The 17,869-nt window shown below is 36.8% G+C and overlaps 1 long non-coding RNA gene across 5 annotated transcripts in view; it reads right to left on the reverse strand.

The window, feature by feature from the left end:
- The window catches only part of LOC110348480 (uncharacterized), a 245,519-nt gene that overhangs the window by 8,874 nt on the left and 218,776 nt on the right, over positions 1-17,869 (reverse strand). For 2 of the 5 annotated variants that reach the window (XR_015438953.1, XR_015438952.1), the window contains exons 1-4: positions 10,525-12,463; positions 9,900-9,984; positions 8,528-8,706; positions 7,720-7,888 (exon numbers count right to left, since the gene is read on the reverse strand). This is a non-coding gene — a long non-coding RNA (uncharacterized LOC110348480). Of the gene's footprint in view, positions 1-7,719; positions 7,889-8,527; positions 8,707-9,899; positions 9,985-10,524; positions 12,464-12,701; positions 15,736-17,869 lie in introns of those variants that run through there. The other 3 variants (XR_015438951.1, XR_015438954.1, XR_015438955.1) reach the window with 2 other exon arrangements.

The raw sequence follows: 17,869 nt of genomic DNA on the forward strand, positions 1-17,869 counted from the left end.
GCTCCAAAATTTTTCTCTGGAATTTTAATTAATCAGCACCATTTTCTAGAAGTCAGATTTTCAGATACAGACATAGTCCTATTTTACTCTTCCAGGTCTCATTTCTAGATTGTTGAAGTAGGGAGGCTACCATTCAAAATTTCAAAAGAAGGTGCTTTAAGGGTACAGTGGATTCTGCTTTCTTACAAAAAGAACCCTGCTTTTATTCAGAGTAGCAATAAGAGCTTGATTAAAAGCTGTGTTTCCTCAACCTCCCTTATTTTAGGGCTGAGCAGATGATTCAATTTGGCCAATAGGAAGTGAAGAAGAGTTTCTGCTGCAGCATCCAGATGGGCTCCTTACAAAGGAAGGAGCACTCGGGATACTGCACTTGTGACTCCTGCTCTTCTCATCTTTCCTGCTGGAAATTGGAACAGGACAGCTACAAAGGTCACTGGCAAAACCTGGGAGTGAAAATCACGCCTTCAGGCGGCCACAGAAGAAACCTCCAAGATCCTGTGTTTCTTGTGAATTTGCTGAATTACCACACTGGCTGTTGTCAGTTTCTTTTAGATGAGAGACAAGAAAACTCTTTTTTTAAACTGCTATTTTCATGATTGTTGTGGCTCGCAGCTAAATGCAATTTCTAACTGAAATAAGTTCAGTTCCAAAGTTCATTACTTGCAGCATAAGAAGACTTGAAATTATGTTGTTTGAGAAAGATTATAAAGACTCAGGATGGATGTTTGGAACGTGAAGAGAATGGAAAATAGCTATATCACATATGTAAGCCACTGGCACATGGAGAGACCCAGGAGCCACGCAAGATAAGAAAGGATGGAGGAGAGCCAGAGAAGCAGCTTCAGCCCAGCCTAAGATGTCTTTTTAATAATCAGAACTGGCTCTTCAGGTGTAAGCCACGGCCACAGGGAAGGTTCAAGCGCAGGTTGAATATTTACTCCATGGGTATAGGGTGGAGGAGATTCAAACACCAAATGGAGCAGTTGCAGAAGGTGACATGTATTCAAATTTCCACACCCATTAACTCAGAGAGTTAATGAAACTGTGATTTCGTATGCCTCAAATCCAATTCTCATTAATACAACAAATATCTGAGTGCCTGTGAAGTGGGTTTTATTGCTTTGGTTTGTTTATTGTATTTAATGAAGGTATCTTTGACAGCACTTGTAGATGTACTTCAAAGACAATGGACTTTTCGATTAGTTTGGAAATTTTTTTCACTTGTCAAAATTTGTACAGAAATGATAGGCTCATTTGCACCTGGGACAACCTGAACAATCATGACAGACCTTTGTTTCATCTTAGCCATGTGCTGCGGATTGAGCTCAGTGCTTTCAGTTACAATTTTCTAACAATCCTATGAAGGAAGTAGTATCATTAGCTCTTTTGTAAAAGCACAGAGAGTTTAAATAAGTTTTCAAGATCGTAGAACTACAGGTGATGCCCAAACTGGAGCATAGCATTCAGACTCCAGAACCCCTTGTGGAGCATATATTATTCTCCATGTATGCAAAAAAGTATATTCACTTAATGATCACAAGAAAATTACAAATGGATTAAAGGTACAATAAAATCAAACTATAAATGATGACAGTAGATGCCCTCTCTAACTTGAATATTTATTTCTTCATCGATTTTTTAAAATTTCAGATACAATTTTATCTTCATCTCTAAATATCACCCTATAAAAATATCTGGAATAATATAAGTTAAGAAGGCATATGGCAGCTATGTGACACAGGCCAACATTTACTCCCAGGATAAATTGGTAAGGGGTTATATGGCTAACCTTTCTCCACAAACAGCTATAATTACCTATATGAAGTAGAGAAATCTCTATAGGAGTCCAAGTCTTCCCCCACCAATAAGTGAGTGGAAATATGCCCATGAATAAGAAAACCCTGAAACCATTAACAGGCAGTAATTTTTCTTTACAAATCTGACAATAGGATTTTTTAAAAGCCATATATTGAGTCAGTATTTGAAAAACGAAATGCTTCTTTTGCAAAAGATCCTAACTTTTCTCTTGGAAAATTGCTAATTCAAGAATTCAAATATTTAAGAGTTGGCAAATTTTCTTTGACTGTGAGTTGTTATCTGTGGTCTTGTCAGGATTTAAAACCTGTCCTTTAAAAGTTGAAATAACTGCTTAGTTTGTTTAAAGTTACTATCATTGCAAAAAAACAAATTAAACATTAATTATTAAGCATCTTTTTACACTAATCCGTTTCTATTTGGCTACAGCTTTAAGTTTTTGGAGCTTTATCCCATTTTGCCACTTACGCTGTAAATACATGTTCTCTCTTGCAAGCTGATTAGTAATAATAAACTCAGGATAAGCACTTTGAAATTACTGCCTTCAAACATGCCCAAATATACAACATGTGTTTCATCTCCCTTTGGCACAAAAGCCTGGTGCATTCCGCTTCTCTCACCATGGATACCATCCCATTTAGCTCAGCCTGAACTGTGCTGACTGCAGAGACTAAAAGCTCAATGGGTCATTATAACAGTCTTCCCCCTCTTTACACTCAGGCAATATGCAGCCAGTGGTCTTAGTAAAACACACTTTCAGAAAGGGCCCAAGAAGGATAAAGAGCAAAGGAGAGAAAAACAGGATGGGGAGAGGGAGCACAGTAAGATTTGTAGAGATAAGTAAAGGGAAGGCCCAGAATACTTCACAACAGCTATCACTTTTGGCGGGTGGATTTATGGTGTTAATGGCAAAAAGCAGAAAGCCAAGAGGAAGCCCTTCATGGACCTCAATAGTATACAGATCTGTGACTTGCTTGGTGTGCCCTGTAAGCCTGGCCCCACCAAGTGACTACTAGCCACAGCCTGTAAGCTGGGAATGTCCTCCCTCTTGTGCCCAAACATTTTGTCTCTGTACACAACTGCTCTGTGGCACCTAATACCTTCTATAGCAGACCAGACAGGGAGCGATGGCTTTCTTTGGAGATTGGGCATTAATTAATTCTACTTTGCTTCCTTAAGATAACCCTGCAGATGCTTTTCTTTGCTCTGATTATCAGCTCATAGAAAAGGGTTGCGTTTTTCTAAACTTCCAAGCAGCCAAGTGTTTGTGTGGCTATGACAGCTGCGAAGTGATTTCCTAGTGGAGAAATAAAATGACAAGAAGGTGGAGAAGTTAAGACCTTTTCTTGCTGCAACCCAGGACCCAGCATTGCTGCTATCCTGAGAACAGAAAAATCAATGTTCTGACTTGTATTTCCTCCCCTTTGCAGCTGGGTATTACCTCTTTTCTCTCTAGTTTGAACATGTTATTCTGGAAGATGCCGATGCACACTATCACATGCTCACTACAAGTTTTGTGCTTATAGACCAAACCTCCTCAGATATTTCAACCTAACCACTCCAAGAACTCAGTAGACAAAGTAAACACATCAACAATATCTTCCTGGCAGCCAGAGTACACATGGCATTCATATCCCAAAGCTGAACAGTTAGGTACTCCCAGGAGAGATGGCCAGACCTTTGCCCAGAATCTAGCTTATTAAGACTTAGTTCTAAGAAGTTTGGTTCTTTAGTACTGCATCCCACAGATATAAGAAAAAGACGAAAAAACAAAGCAATGTTTATCTCCTAGGAAGACACACTGACAGTGGTATCCCAAAGACATCTGGCCCTCAAAGGAGAGACAGCATTAACAGCATCCCACAGGCAAACCAAACCAATAATAACACAAACTAAAAATCCTAGAAAAAGTGAACTATGTACGTAATAACTTCCTTATTATGTAGAAGAGCACAGTAAAGTTCTATTTGTAATAGAAATTCTGAGTCATTAGCAAAACACAAATGTACAATATTTTATTTACGAAGGCAGTGAAGTTTCAAGACATTTTTTAAAAAGTTTTGAAAATCAGTAGGTAAATTTCCATCTTCTAAAGCCTCCACTAAGAAGTGACATTACTATATTTCGATATTCATTTTTAAGATACATGTTTACTTATAGCAGCCACCTAATATTCGGCCTAGGCAAAGTCAAGCCGAGAGATGGGAAGGCAGATGAAACCTGTCAGATTCAGATTTCTGGAGAGTGAAGTGAGCAGTTTGGGGGTGGGGGTAACAGGGAGTGCCTTAAAAAGACGACGCAGTGAAAAATCAGCCCCAAACTTACCATTTTTTGTTAGGGTTCAGATCTAAAATGTCTCCCCAAATCTCACAGAAAGAGGTAGGGCCTGGGCAGAAGGGGCTGGCCACCATGATCTTGACTTAGAAGGGTTTATTCTTGTACCTGGTCCTGCCTTTCTTGCTCAGCTTCTTGGCTGCCATGTTGTTTTGCCATGCTGTTTCTGCCTTAAAGCCAGCCAACCACAGAATAAACCCATCGAAACTGTGAGCTAAAATAAACCTCTCTTTTAAGTTACAGATGTCAGGTATTTTGTCCCAGTGATGGGAAATTAAGAACACACTGGTGTCCATTCATGTGCCTGGAAGCTAGCAATTGCGCCACTGGGGTGAGAAAGTGTCCTTCCTCACAAAGGTCCTAGAACGGTAGCTCATAATCCTGGCTGATCCTCAGAATTACAGGTTAAGAAGGCAGGTTCCAGGATCCACCCCTGGAAACACTTAGCTTGGAATGGTTGTCTGGGACTCTGAAGTCTGCTTAAACCTCTACCCTATTTGGAACCAGTGACCTGGGATGGTGTGGATTGGGAAGCACTGAGAGTGTCCAGGTTCCTCTGTTCAGCCACCCCTTCCTTAGGGGACCTCCAGCCACCTATCCACACATTCCAAAGGCCAGTTTGGTGCTGCTTTGGGGATATCTCTTTCCTGGTCCCACTCTTCACTCTGAATACAAAGAGCTCATCTTCTCCCATGTAAGACCCATCTTTGCATGGCTAGCACCCTAAGGAGCTCAGAGAAATTAAGGAGAGAATGAGAAACTATAAAACTAGCTATAACTTGTTTTTCTAAAAGGAAAAACCACCAGAAAAAAAGTTTTTGAAAAGAAATTAAAAGGAGACCAGATATTTTACCATATCAAAGCCAATTATGAGAAAAACAAAAGTTTGGGTTTTGTTGTTGCTGTTTATTTGTTTGTTTGTTTTTTAAGCTTCTTCAATTCTGATTACTTTCTAACCTTCTGCCACTCTCTCTGCTTAATAATAATAAAAGTTCACACTCATGTACTGCTTACCTCATTTTGATCTAACCATTTATTCAGGCATCCAAACTCTATCTGGCTTTGTTCTTTTCACCAGTTTATTTTCCATAGAAACACTACCATCCCCCAATCGCGCTGCACATATTTTCCAAATATAATCTCACACAGACTAAGACTTTACAAATAAAATTAATCATTAGCAATGAATTTGAATATGCAGAAACTTCCTGCCTGGGTAGAACCAAAGCCTAATTATGCTTCTTTGGTATTTCAACTGCCTGAGTGTCTACTCATTACCTTTATGGTTTTTTCCATTACATAGAAAGCAAATAATGATATCTCTGAGCACACAGAAAATTTTTTCTGCACAAACTAAGTAAACTCTGCTGTCAGCAGGGCAACTTGTTTAACCTCTTTCCTTCTGCTGCTGAACAAGGATCATAGATGGTGTGAGACTGAGAGGAAGGAAAAGATTAAAATTATGGTTTTCTGCACACTCCTACCAGATCCCTATTATGAGGGCTGGAAAAGGTAAACAAAAAGTGGTTTTCAGCTTTAACTATAAAAGTTTCTGCACAACCATTGCATCCTAAAGATCCTTGGAGGCTAGGATTGGGGCTATTTACCTCAATCCCATACAGATGTGTCTAAAACTTCTTAGCAGTAATATTGAAATATTTGGAGCTCTATCCAGGTTCTCTTTAGCAAATGATAACTTTTACATTTTTGCTGCATAGCAAGACCCTAAAGTAAGTGGACTAAAATTTTCTAGAACTTATAAAGACATCTAAATACACCATATTATGAATGTATTTAGAAAAATAGGATGGATGGGAATTAGGGGCACAAGAAAGAAAATAAAGGGGTTTTTGTAGTGTATTGAAATAAATTGTTAGTGGATTACCTGGGATGCTTATTATCATTGCCTTTGACTAGTAGTCATATTTTAGATTTAATCTAAATAATTTACACAAGTTCTTTCTTTGTATGATGTTGTCACCCCTACTTCTTCAAATATGTTTTGATATGTTCCCTGAAGCTATATTTACACAGGCCCATGATACTTTAACTCCTCACATAATTACTCAATAAATATTTAATGAAAAAATAAGTAAGCACCACTTAAAAACTTCAACTTAACATACCGATCATAGAAATAGAATTATACAATTTAAGAAAATTCAGATGTGATATTATAATTACAAAGAGAGTACAGGCTTTGTAGTGAGCAAACTTGGTGTATAATTCTAGTTAGTTTCTGGCTAGCTGAATAAGCTCCAAACATTCAGCTATTTCATCTAAAAATTGGAGTTAATATTTATGCAAACTCACTATAAAGATTAGAAATAATATATGACCCACAGGAATTCAGTGGCAATGATAATTTTTCTTTTAAGAATTAATGCTGCTCTGGCTGGGGATTTAGCTCACTGGTGCCATGCCTGCCTTGCAAGCACAAGATCCCGAGTTCAATCCCTGGTACCCCCCCCCCAAAAAAAAGAATTAATGCTACTCTGAGCCCAGCTATTTACTTCCATAATTTTTCATGTCCTAACAGTCTCTGTCAGAAAATCCTACTGTGGTTTTATTATTTTGACATAATTTCCCAGAATGAGAGAGCACTGTATTCTGAAGGAATAAGAAAACACCCTTCAAAATAAAGCATAAAAGAAAATTTGGGGAATATCACTTAATTGCAATATTTAGAGCTTTACTGAGTTCTCTTTATCCATCAAGACATTTGGATTGCAAGAAATAGAGACTTGAGTGATTTATTGAGTGAAATTATTGAAAGAATACGAGGGAATTCATAGAAATGCAAAGAACACTTCATAATCAGGCTTTGGGAAGGACAAAAATTAGGATGCTCTAGGAAACAAGTTAGAGAAATTAAGGGAATATCAGGGCAGTGTAACTATAATGTTCCAATTCCAAGAAATTTCTATTCTATGTCACTCTGCTTTAGAATAATAAAAGCTCACACTATATACTGTTTATTCTGTGTCAGTAATGCTTCTAAAGACTTTGCATGTATTAACTCCCTCCTCACAATGGTTTTATGAGGTAGGGAATTCTCAGGGGAAAAAAAATCTGGCTCATGGATGTAGTTTGAGTCATGTGATCACGCACTGGCTAAGAATATACTTTATTTGATAGCCCTATTGAGATAAGATGGAGCAGGAAAAGGTTAAAGTAATTTTTACCAAAAGAAGGGTTAAATAAAGCTGGATACACAAAATCCACTACTTTTGATAAAACCCATTTGCTTGCCTCTGAAGAATACATATCTTTATTTCTAGCTAGCAAACTATCTTCTATTAGTGACCTATAGCAACTAGCATTTAGAAAGTTCAGAACTAAAATATCTCTTCTTCAGAAACTGAAGCTATATTTTGTCTTGTGTTCTATATGAAGATAGTAATATAGCAGTATTTAAAATAAATATGTGATTACACATTGATGCCAGTTATTAATAAAATGAAGAATAATATATACTTAACAAAAATACCAAAAGAAAATATAAATTCATCCAACTTTAACTTTCCTGATTCCAGTGAGTCTAGGACTATAGAAGAGGGAAAATTATACCTCTGTTATTTCAGGATTAGTGAGAGAAATACTCCCAGCCTCTTGTAAGCCCATGGTAAAATAATTTTTTCACTGATTTGCTCAAATAAACAAGATCTCCATTGCTAGGAAGAAAGTCATTTAATTATCCTGAGTACTTCCATCTTCCAAAGACGAATTGTTCCTTGACCTGGAAAAGAAAAAATGAAGTAGTTGTTGCCAATAAACTAACATATTATTATGTGTGCTTCTTTGAGGAAGGTAGAAGCCATTTCTTATTTGTCTTTATATCTTTTGAGCCTGGGGAATATAAAGAATGCAGACAAAATTTATCTTATAAATTAAGGAATAAATATTTGAACTTATTTCAAGGTTAGTCTCAATTTATTTTCTGATTAGAACCTGATTATCAATATTGCCATTTGAAGTACCTTGAAAAGAAGTATGAAGATTTCAGCCTATGCAAGAATAATATAAAAGTCACATGAAGTAATTAGTACCCCTTAAGCTCAAAATGATTTTCATCTGGATTTGGCCACTGGCTACAACTTCATCTATTATGATCAATGGGCTTGATATTAAAAGAACTGGAAATGTGAATCAGAGCACAAGAGTCTCACATCCTCCATTCTCAGATTTCCATTGTCCTGTTCAAAGTGTCATAAAAGATAAAAGAAAATCACCTTCAAATTTAGAAACCAGGGAGATATTATCCACAAAGCACAAACTTAGAAAAGTTTCAGCTATAAATAAAATAGATTAGATAAAAAGTGAATAAAACCAAAGACCAAGGAACAACTGTAAAATTCTCCAGAACACAGTCTCCTACCTGAAGGTACAGATCTGATGGCTGAAGAGTCTAAACAGCAGGGAGCAACCACACCCCCTTGGCTTTCCTTTTGCTGAAGCTGACCACTGACACATGAAAGGAGAGTTTCTCAAAGCCCCTGATTTCTCATAAAGGCCATACCCTGAGTCAGATTATGGCTGGAAGGAAGCTGGGCACAGCTGCAGATGGGGTAAAATGAGACAAGATGGCAGTTAGAAAAGCTGGACCTAGAAATTGACACTTGCACAGGAGCTTCACCAAATATGGAGAGAAAACACCATGTGGTCAAACTTCCTTTGCTGGCACACCCAGGTGTCCACCTTCTTGGCACTCCATCCCAGACCTGCAGGCTGTGGAGACAGATCTGTGAACTATGGTATGATTGACATCTAGCTGTAACAGTTGTATCTGACTTAACAAAAGAAAGCTAGAGTCTAACCTACTCTGTGGGAAAATACCAAACATGGGAAGTCCACTGTCCACTCAAAAATGATATGCAGGGAGAAAAAATATTCTACAGTATAATAAATTAATGCCAATTTTCAAGTCTCTCTCTCCCCCACCCCCTTCCATCTGCCATAGGTGACCAGCTTTCCTTCACTATGCCTTCTGCATGATGTTTTAGCCTTGGAGTGAGATAACCATTGACTAAACCCTCCAAATAGGTGAGCCAAAATAACCCATTACTACTTTAAGTTGCAGGTGTCAGGCATTTTGTCCCAGCAACAGAAAAGTGACTAATCCAAATACAGTAAGTCCCTGACTTAGAACATGTGAGCTACAAACTGTCATAGATACTAACGGACCTCTCATTACAAACATTTATAGATGGGAACAAATTGCAAAAGTAGCTCAAGTGTGTGGCAGATATTGTCACAGTTGTGCTTTTGTGTGCTTACTGTACAGTTCGATACTGCACAGTAGTACAGTGCTCAATCAGTGCCTAGGAAATTTAAAAGCAACAGGAAAAGGGCCAGGGATTTAGCTCAGTGGTTCTGCCTCCTGCCTTGCAAGCGCAAGGTCCTGAGTTTGATCCCTGGTACCAAAAAAGAAAAGCAGGAAAAGCAGTGGTGATGTGGAGGGGACTGCTAGGAAGCTCAAAGCAGTAACCATGGAAACAAAAGTGAAAATAATTGAGATTGGACCAAACCAAAAAGATACTAGACAACACTCCACCATCTCCCACCTACCCTCCCTCCTCCAGTTAGAAACTCTGTCACTTCGCTCCATGCAATCCCCTAGAAGCCAGTACTGCACTGTGCCACCATTTTAAGATAACTATAAAAGGAAAGAGTTTATTTGTAGTACTTGTGTGTGTTTGGTTTTTTATGCTTTACATTGCATATTTCTGTCAAAGGTATATAAGACTCACTTTGTTAGACTTACAGATGAATCCAACTTATGAACATTTTCCCAGAACGGAACTCATTCCTAAGTTGGAGACTCACTGTAGTAACCTAGAAAATGAGTAAAATAGTCATTTATTGTGGATAGTTTAAATAAACTATGGTATGTCATATAAAATACTTGAGAAGTTACAGATTTACCCTAATGAATATTATGCACTGTGAACATATATTAAGCATCACATGGTAACCCATAAATATGTACAAATTTTATGCTTCAGTTAAAAATAAAAATAATGAATAATCTTTAAAAATTATGGCATATACAAGCTATGGAAAACTATGCAGCTATAAAAAATGATGACACAGATTTGATCTTTCTGATATTGAAATATTATCTGAAAGTGAAGAAATATAAAATTTCACTCATAATGTGATGCCATTTAAGAGAGAGAGAGAAGGAACTAATCTAAAAGGATATACTCCAAAGAGTTAAAATTTGTTAAGCCTGAGAGTTGAATGATAAGTGGTCTTATTTTCTTGTTTTTACTTTTATTTACTAGTAAATGTTTGTAATACAGAATAATGATATTCATTTTGGGCAACTGGTACTTCCATATAACATATTTTGATGATTTTCAATCCAATTACCTCTGTTCCTTCTCGCCTCATAACTCCTGATCCTCTTCTCCAACAGTATATCTTCCAGTTTTTTATCATTTCTCCATTATTTTATCCACTCACATATTTACATTTTAGGTTTCCCATGTAAGAGAAAACACACAATATTTAATTTTCTGAGTCTGGCTTATTTGACAGAACATGATGGCTTCCAGTTCTATTCATTTTTCTGCAAATGACATTTCATTTTTCTTTATGGCTGAATAATATTCCCTTGTGTATACATGCTACACTTTCTTTAACCATTCTCCTCTTGACACAGCATAACTACTGTGAATTACATCACTACAAACATGAATATTTATACATGGCAATAATCTGATACCTTCAATTATCTTTGGAATTAACCCCAGCATGGTATAGCTGGAGAAAATGACATTTCCATTTTTAATTTTCTGAGGAAGCTCCATCTTGATTTCTATAGTAGTTGTACTAGTTTGCATTTCCAAAGCAATGTAGAAGGGTTCCTTTTCCCCTATATTCTCCCAGCATTCATTGTTTTTTGCATTGTTGATGATAGCCATTCTGGCTGGGATGAGGTAGAATCTCAGTATAGTTTTGATTTCCATTTCTCTAATAGCTAAAGATGTTGAATACTTTTCCATATACTTACTGGCCATTTATGCCTCTTTTTTTTTTAATGCCTATTCCATTCATTTGCCCATTTTTGTTTTCTTGGGTTGTTTTGGTACTGGGGATTGAACTCGGGACCTTGTGCTTGCAAGGCAGGCACTGGAACCACTGAGCTAAATCCCCGGCCCCATTTCCCCTTTTTTGATTGGATTATTTGGGGACTGTTAATTTTGTTTAGTTCTTTATATATTCTAGATATTAATCTTCCATCAGAAGAGTGTGTAGCAAAGATTTTTCTTCCATTCTGTACATTGTCTTTTCATACTGCTACTTGTTTCTTTTGCTGTGCAGAAACTTTTTAATTTAATGTAATCCCATTAGTTGATTCTTGATATTAATTCCAGTTGATATTGCACTGAATCTGTAGGTAGCTTTTGGTATTATAGTAATTTTAACAATATTATTTCTGCCTATACATTAACAGGAAAGGGCTTTCATTTTTTACTACCTCCTTCAATTTCTCTCTTCATTGTTCTATATTTTCATCAGAGGTCTTTCACCTCTTTGCCAAGGTTGATTCCTAGATATTTAAAAGTGTGCAAAGCTTTTGTGAGTGGAATTGCTTTTCTGATTTCTCAGTGAATTTAATTGGCCTCTAGCTCTTAGCATTCTAGCTCTGCTTTAGCTCACTGAATCTTCCATGCCTCTGGATTCTATCGGGTTGAGCCATCCCTTCTGTCTCTCTCTCTCCCCTCAGAACTGGTTTCTAGCCCTGCTGCTGCCACACTCTGGGTCGTTCTGTCTTGCTGTCCATTCAGTGCCCAGGTCCTGTGAGGTTTTCCTAGATGAGTATTTCAGACTCTGGGTCCCACATTCTGGTGGAGAATCACTCAGCATGGCCTGTACTGAGGTAGGTGGTGTCTATGCTGGGCACTGAGCCACAGCCCCCATTGGCTTCTTACCCTGGTGGGCTTTGTACTTTTCATACAACAGTGCAGTCTCCAACCCTGCACTGCCTGCACCACTAAAACTGAGTGGCGGTTTGCCCCTTATTCCAGCCAAGCCTGTCTTTGGATCTCATCTGTTCCCTGTCTCCTTCAAACCATATTCCCAAAGCTGGTCTCCCTACCCTCAGAGCAACTGCTGTGTACTGACCTGGGTGAATGTCTCAGAGTGGTGCCTCTAGCCTACTATCGTGGATCCATTTCCTTGTTTTAACCTTTTTTGAAGATCATTTGAAAAAATAATATCGTATTTATCATTTAATCGTGAGAGATAATTAAAATAATAAAATTTGGTAAGAAATAAACTTTCATTACTCATAATCTGTCCTAATAAAAATTATAAATAACTCACTACTTATCAATAAGTAATGAAAATCTGAACTAAGGGTACAATTTCAGTAGAGAATTAAGTAACCAAAGAAACCCCCAAAAAGTAATTAAAAATAAAATATATTTTAAAAATTAGAAAATAGAAAAAGACTAGAATTAAAACCAACCTTTAGGAAAATTTGGCTATTTGTAAGGAGATAAATCAACACATAGAAAGTAGCTTTTTCGACTGTTAAAAATATGTATGTATAATTTATGACAAGAACCTTGAAACCTCAATAAAAATGTTAACAGAAAAAATTCAAATTTCCAGAATTGAATCAAGAAGAGACTGATAAACTGAATAGATCAATGATGATGAAAAGAATTTAAAGCTTTGTCAATATTATTTCTAGAAAATGATTTCAGGTCCCTTTAGCTTTTATGTAGAAATTATAGAAACTTTCCAAGGTACTGGAGATTTTCAGATTATTAATAATTACTTTCCCAGGCTAGAAAGAATGTAAAATTTGTAGATTCCATTTTAAGAAACTAACATACCACTAATTTCCATATTCACCAAAATTAGAACACAGATATACCCCAAAAACAGTTCACACTCACTTTGGAATAAAGATTCACATAAGTAAAACTGGCAAAGAAAAAACATGCAATACTAATCCCAAAACTAAGGCTCCGAGATACTGCACCATTCCAGAATGCTTCTGTTAAGCCATACTTGTCTCTCCTGCAGAACCTGACCCTGAGCAGGGTCACCTTAGCCCATGTCACAGACATATAAATCTCCATTGTTAACATCCATGTTAGTTGATATTGAATGTCAGTGACTTCAAATCACTAAAGGGGAAAGGATGGTCTTCTAACCTCACTCACCAAAGTCTTCTAGCTCCCAATTCTTTATCTTTGAAAAATACCAGCACAACTATAATCAAGCACACAAAGAAAAGGAGACACAAGCTAAAGAATTTAGAGGAAGATTATTTCTTAGTACATGGGACACGGATCAGGAAAGAGGCAGCATTTAAGGTGGTTCTTCAGAGACAGGGGGTCATGTTTTCATCATCATATTACATATAGTGGAGGTGTTAATATCAAATTTTATTTCATAGTCAAAGATGAATGATAGAATGGTAACCTAGTGTAATAAATGCATTATCTAACTTGGAGTTGCCAAATAAATATTTTGAGTGTAAGTATGTTTGAAATATATAGTATTTTGGAGAAACCAACATAGGGCCAAGAATGGATTATCAGAAAGTTAGGCAGGAATACCATCCACATTTATTTTGGACTTTCACAGAATGTTATATTTTGCTTTTCCTCCATTCATCACCCCTCGGCCTTCTTAAAAATTTGGAGGGATTAATTCCAGATGCGCATGCAAGCACATTTCAGACACAACTAACACTGAGTCGAAAACAAGACTCCAAGGTCCCTGAGGAGCAGAGTCCTAGAGAGGCGAAGGACCCCTTCTTCTGTTTACCAGGGCACAGCCTGCCCGAGCTCTCAGAACTGGCAGTTTGGCAAGGGGCCTGGCCAGGGAGCACATAGCCAGGCTAAAGGCAGAGAATGCGGGAGCCTGGCAAAGGCAGTCACTTTTCCTGGACACATCTCTGAAGTGTAGTTTTAAAGGGGAAATAGAGTTGACCATTATGGTATTTGGGATTTCCACAAAACTGTTGCCATACACAGCTGGGATAAATATTTCCCAAGAGGAGGCAGCTACAAAAGCAGCCACCATATAGGACAGTGGTTAAGAAAATGGAGGCTGAAATGAGACAGCTGGATGGTGTGACTCTCAACTCTACCCATTGTGAGCTGAGTGGCCTCAAGCAGAAGGTTCGTCCTCTGTGGAGACTCAGTTTCCTTTGTGTAAGATTGGGAATGACCATAAAGTAATTAATTAAATATATATATATATAGCTTGACCAACAATACTCAAAAAGGGTAATTAATAGAATATCTATCCCAATATATTTTTGATGTTATCGAAATGCAAATATTGGCAAGACCTGTTAATTTTCATAGTATTTCCTCATAACCCTGAGAGAAATTAGGGACCACTAAGGGGTCCCCACAGTCTAGGATGAATTCCAGCATCCCTAGGCAATTCTGATGTCTCTCCTGCCCGCATAGTACCATTTGCAGGTACTATGTTGGAGAAGAGGAGGAGAGAAACCCAAAGAGGACTGAGCAGGGTTCAAGGCCAATACTTTTCCTTTCCTGAATGACTTCAAAGTAGAAGGACTTTCAGAGGAGGGGAATTTCTGAAATCCCAAGAAGACACCTGCAAACTTTCTTTTCCCAGAAGGCTCATGTGCTCTTTCAGGGGAAAGGCACAGGCTCAGCCTATTGGGTTTTTTTTTTTTTTTTTTGCCTTTTGGTACAGGGATCCAACCCTTGCCCTTGCGAGGCAGGCGGTGGAACCACTGAGCTAAATCCCCGGCCCTAGGTCATGTGCTTTTAACCCAATGAGGTTAAAAGAGGGGGTTGGGTGGAGGTGAGGGAAGGGAGTTAGCCTTAACTAGCTCCAGAAAAAGCCCAGAACTCCTGGGATTAATCCAAAATCAAGGAGAATTTCTAGTGGAGCAATCTAATCTCCCAAATTTAAATGCTAGTATTAGTAGAATGAAGCCACATTTAGGGCAGCTTTTGAACAATTACCATCAAATTCACATTTACATGTTATAAGAAGTAAAATTATCTTTGTCACAATTCCTATTTATAGAAAAGATTCAACCAACATCAGACAGTAGGCTCTGTGAACAGATGGACTGTCCTTTTCACAGCTATATGCCTAGGGAAGGGCAGAATAGCTATCACATAGCTGGTACTAAATAAACATCCTGCGGTCCATCAAACTGAATGAACCAAAAGAACCCCTCAAAGGAGCACCGCTGAAGAATTTATGTGTGGAAATTGTAGAAGATACTGTTAGTTGCCTCCCAAATATCTACTTTTTCCTTTTTTCTACTTTTTATCTTGCTAAGTTTGATTTATTCATGTGACAAAATTCTCATTTAAAAATATTCATCTCCTAGAAATACTTGGTATCTTAATTATGATAATGATTTTATTAGTATATACATGTTAATACTTACCAAATTTTATACTTTCTATGCGTGCAATTTATTATACATAAATTATACATCAGTAAGGTAGTTAAACACACACTTACTTCCGACCCCAGAAAGCTCTTTGCTGTGCTCCACACCATTGTATTTCAAGATTAATGCTTCTTTCCAACCTTTTCTTCTAGAAACTTTTACAGACCCTGGAAAATTTAAAGTCTTTATGCAGTCCACAATTAGTTACTGGAAAGCTTGAGGAGAAAACTTATATCTTCAAACCATAATCCAGGTTCTCTTTGCCCTATATTCCCACTTCTAAAGCAGAAAAATAAAATGCTCTGGTAAGAAACCTGACTTGTACTTGGGCTTATTTAATGTCTAAGCTTTTATTTTTAAAAGTGATTAATAAATGTTCATTTGGCAGGATTATGTCAGAATGGAAAAGGTTGTTCACAATAGCACAATGTCATGAGAAAACTGAAACTTTAAGTTTGTGTTTTCTCACTCTACAGTGTCTGCTTATGCACAAATGCTATATGGAGTTTCTTTCTTGTATTTGTAATAAAAAGTATGTAATTTGGTTATGCTGTCTCATGGTAGAAACTATAAAGGCTAAGAACTGTGTTCTGACATGCTGTGTGGTGGCCAGATGCCCAAGTTATTGACCAAAATATTTCGTTTCCAGAGCTACTCATTATGTAACTAGGAGAAAGTAATTAAACCATCCAGTTCATCCATCTGTCAAGGAGAGAGAATGTTATATTTGCCATCTGTCCAGCTTGCAGGTACGGCATATATTGATGACAGGATTTGAGCCAACATAGACCTTTATGTCACCTCATTTGAAAGAGGTGAACAGCATTGAAGGCTCTGTTCTGCAAATCAATTTTTATTGATTTTGTTTTTTTCATATTCTAAAGACACAAAAAGTAATATAACAGAAGCTAATTGCATTCTATGCAGATCAATCAAACAGATGTTAATATTAGACCATTTCTGCTCCATACTTACTCATTTACTAAAAGTATTCTACATACAGCTAAAGCTGTATCCCATTCCTGTGCCTTTCTTCCTCTTTTTTTGAAAAAAAAAAAACTTTTTTGAAGTTTTAGGAAAATTTTCCTGAAGTTTTAGGGAAGACTGTATAATTTTACTACATTAGTATGCATGAATTAGTAAATAGTATTATTTGTTTTTTTTTAATTTCATCTATTTGCTATCATTTTAAAGAAAATTTTGTTGCTCTTTTGAATTATATTTTGTTGTTTTAAAAATTACATTTGTACAAGTTTACACTGTTGGACATAAACTCTACTGAGTTTCCAAAAATATTTAATTTTAATCGTTATTTTTATATTCAATAACCTAGCTAAACATCTTAAGTTCTAAAGTTAGTTTTATCCACAAATTTCTTGGATTTTCCAAATATCCTTGCCTGCAGATTCCCACAGATTTTTTTTCAGACAAACATATTTGTGAGTAAGGACAATGCCACTTCTTTTCAATTTTTGTAGAATTTATTTTTCCTGTTTTATTTTGCTAACTGAACTTCAGTACCGTATATAACAGAAACTGTGAACAATGGATTTTTCTACTCTGTATCAATGTCCTCTAATTTAGTTGCATAAAAATCACCTAGTGATATTTTTTAAAATTACAGATTCTTGACTTCCATCTTTTCCCCCAACCCTCCAGAGATACTAACTTACATACAGTTCTATGGAAAATTAAATTTTCTTTTTAATAAGTATACTTCCTCCAAAATTCTGATTGAAGTTGTCCTCCAAATAACACTGTGGTAAGGACTCCTCAGGATAATTAAAGTATGCACCAGAGATGGATTGAGCCCTGTTCCAAATCTCTGATTTTTTAGTCCTTTTACCAACAACATATACCATATTTTCTTTAAAGAACCATGGCCATATTGGCACCCCTTCTCTCTAATTTAACCCTGATCGGTAAAAACAGCTTAGACATCTACTTGACATCTACTGGAATTGCACCAGATCCTTCTTTTACATAACTCCTAGGAATCTCCTCTGTTCTGACACCTGTGCAATGAATGACACGGTATATATTGGTAATGTCTAATAACTGGGTCATTGCTAAAATTTGATGTGCATTTGTTTTTGCTTTCTTCTTTTAACTTTTTTTACTTATAGTTTAAAATGTTTTATTCTACAATGAAAACAGTAAAACATATAGTATCATCTAATGTCCTTGTTTATATGTTATTATGTAATAATTATTTTTAATAGCCCAATTCATATGACTTGTACTATAAACTTTACCTTCTAAGTATGTTTAAGTGTACAATTTAAAGCTGTTTAGAATATT

The sequence above is a fragment of the Heterocephalus glaber genome, unplaced genomic scaffold (genome assembly GCF_053883595.1).
Source record: "Heterocephalus glaber isolate CG9 unplaced genomic scaffold, H.glaber_assembly_v1.0 deba00001465, whole genome shotgun sequence".
Taxonomy (NCBI): domain Eukaryota; kingdom Metazoa; phylum Chordata; class Mammalia; order Rodentia; family Bathyergidae; genus Heterocephalus; species Heterocephalus glaber.